Below are 2,815 nucleotides of genomic sequence, written 5' to 3'. Positions count from 1 at the left end.
TCGCTTAAGATGTTAGAATGTATATGGGGACACGATTTAGTTCAACCACTTTGACTTAAATAACTAACTCCTGTGTTAAACCATCCGACTCGTATTCTGACCACTCTGACCACAGAAATTATTAGGCTTCAAACAGGGTGAACGAAATCATGCCCCCCGCACACAGTCTAACATCCACACATATAGAAAAAACCTCGAATCTTTTGCATATCTCAAAATTTCAAGGTGTCCCGAGTCCAAAAATGTAAAAATTTGGGAGGGGTCATTTTTTGACCGAGCGCTACACTTTTCCTCTGTTATACAGGCCTATAACAGCCGGAAAAGTAAAAACTATCGAATAAATATTTATATATTACTTAGAGAAGTCTTTTAGCTTTGGAATAAAAAGTTTCTACGCTCTATCTTTATTACAACTCTATTTATTGAATATTTTATTCTGATGTCACGTGATGACATCAGAATTTCCGGGTCTCTTTCGGTAACAAGTCTGTCCCTAGTCGGAGTCGGAGTCGGAGTCGGAGTCGGATGGTAAAAAACAGTCGGAGTCGGAGTCGGAGTCGGATGGTAAAAAACAATCGGAGTCGGAGTCGGAGTCGGATGGTAAAAAACAGTCGGAGTCGGAGTCGGAGTTGGAGTCGGTAGATTTTTACGCGGCTCCACAGCCCTGGTATATAGTTTGAATCAGCTTTGTTATTTTAAAATGAAATTTTAAAAATTCAGAGACGCAGAAATCATGAGGAATATCGTTTAAGAATCTTAAATAATTCTTATAATTATGAATACATGTTTCCCTGATATCATTGAAAAATCAGTATTTATTTTCGGTGATGGTTAATGTGGACGACTAAACGGCTAAGACGGAAAAAGTTGAACCTAAAAGATTTTTGGTAAGTGATCTCTTCACATAGATGGGAACCTGCTTCTCATCATTCATTATCTCTGACAATCACATGGTTGACGAGTCTGAATTCGATTCTGGGTGTCCATAGCAGTAGCTCTGTGCACCCAAAATCGAATCCAGGCAGGTCAAAGAGTCCCAGGAAATTTTTCGAGATGTATATAGATATTCGAACCTCATCCCTCACTACTCATTTCTTCTATTGTAGACTTGGCGAAACCCATAATAGGATGCCATAAAGGCTTTTTGCTGCTCAATTGGCAGAATAATTTTAAAAAACCCACCTGCCTGTCAAAACCTGCATTGTGGTCCTGACCAAACCTCTGATGAGTATGAAAGATATCCTTTTAGTGCCTACAAAGGAAACATAAATTCAAAAATTAAAAAAAACAAACTAAATGAGACAATTTAATTAGAATTATTCATAAAATATTTTAACATCATTAAGATATAACAGATAAGCAGAGTTAATGTTTCTTAACTGAAAATTAAAAACACATTTGTTAATAATATTGATATATTGCATAGTGTAATTTTTAACAAATTCGATTGTGTTATGATAAATATTAATACTAAAATTAAATTTTTATAACAACAGAAAATTCTTTATACTATTTCAAACTTTTATAATGTTCTAAACTCTTCGTAATTGCTACATTGGATTTTTACATTACTGAAGGAAGTCAAACTCATTTCTCCTTTAAATGTAAATAAACGTGTTTTATAGAATTTGAAATTCTTAATTTTGAAGAAAATAATTAATAATTATTTTCAATCAACATTCAAGAATTAGAAAATCTAAAATAAAATTGTTATCCTTAGAAAATAGTGCACAATTATTCACATTACTATTAACGAGACAAACATTTGAGAGCAATTTAATTTCGTTTTAAACATTTTGATTATTTATAAGTCATTTGCCATAAAAATGTCTTGTCCGTGTTAAATACAGTAACGATTTTACGGGCTTCGAATTTAACCGATAAAGAATTCTGCCGCAATAGAAATAACTATAGGATCTTTCTTTATTCGCCAATAGAGCAAAACAGAGGGTGAGTCGATAAGTTAAATTTATCAAACACTGTAAATTACTCAATATACAGTACATTATTATTATACTTTTTTCTACTTAAATATATGTCGTAATAATATTTTAAAACGTCTTGTGTGTTATAAGTTTGTAATTGTCTCGTATAATCATTAAAATATTTAATTGTGTAAGGCGGATTCTCATTGGCTATTCTGGGTTTTTATTGCTTATTTTTATTATATAAACCGTAATTTTTCGAATGATATGCAACCAAGAAATATTTTCGAAAGGTAACAAGTTAAGACGTAATTATACTACCATATATGAATATTAATTGTTTTTGTTTTTAGGTGTAAGCTGATTATTATAATTATTCTTCAAAATCATGAAAGCTTTTTATGGTATTTTGATAATCTTACTCTTTTGTACCATGTGTAAGTTTGCTTTTATCTTCGTTTTTAATTTATGTACTGTACAGTACATGTAATAATATTAATTATTCTACATTTGCGCATTTTAGTCAATTTGAATGAATCAACATTTATAGATGTCAGTTGTTCTGTATCAAAAGAATGTTGGGCACCGTGTAAAGCAGCATTCGGAGTTGATCGCGGAAAATGCATGGGTAAAAAATGCAAATGTTATCCTTAATTATTATCTTTTCAAGAAGAAATCTCTACATCTTATACTGAAAGCAATAAGAACGTATTTTTCTGATAATAATAAAGTTATGAATTTAAATATTCTACAAAAGTTAAGAATTTATTCAAAATGAATTTAATATGTACTGAACTACTAAAAATAAAAAACATGAAAAATATTTACGTTACACTTTAATTTTTTTCAAAATATTTGCATAGAAAAATTATAGAAAAATTGCATAATCA

The 2,815-nt window shown here is 30.7% G+C and overlaps 1 long non-coding RNA gene across 1 annotated transcript; it reads left to right on the top strand.

The window, feature by feature from the left end:
• Positions 1-2,202: 2,202 nt before the first annotated feature.
• Positions 2,203-2,540, top strand: LOC111630362. Its single transcript, XR_002757510.1, has 3 exons — positions 2,203-2,218; positions 2,279-2,362; positions 2,449-2,540. It is a non-coding gene; the product is annotated as an uncharacterized LOC111630362 (long non-coding RNA).
• Positions 2,541-2,815: the final 275 nt, after the last annotated feature.

This window comes from Centruroides sculpturatus, unplaced genomic scaffold, assembly GCF_000671375.1.
Source record: "Centruroides sculpturatus isolate CEXI.00-Female unplaced genomic scaffold, Cexi_2.0 scaffold567, whole genome shotgun sequence".
NCBI lineage: Eukaryota > Metazoa > Arthropoda > Arachnida > Scorpiones > Buthidae > Centruroides > Centruroides sculpturatus.
The sequence above is the reverse complement of the archived record's forward strand: the minus strand, read 5'-3'. Positions and strand labels throughout refer to the sequence as shown.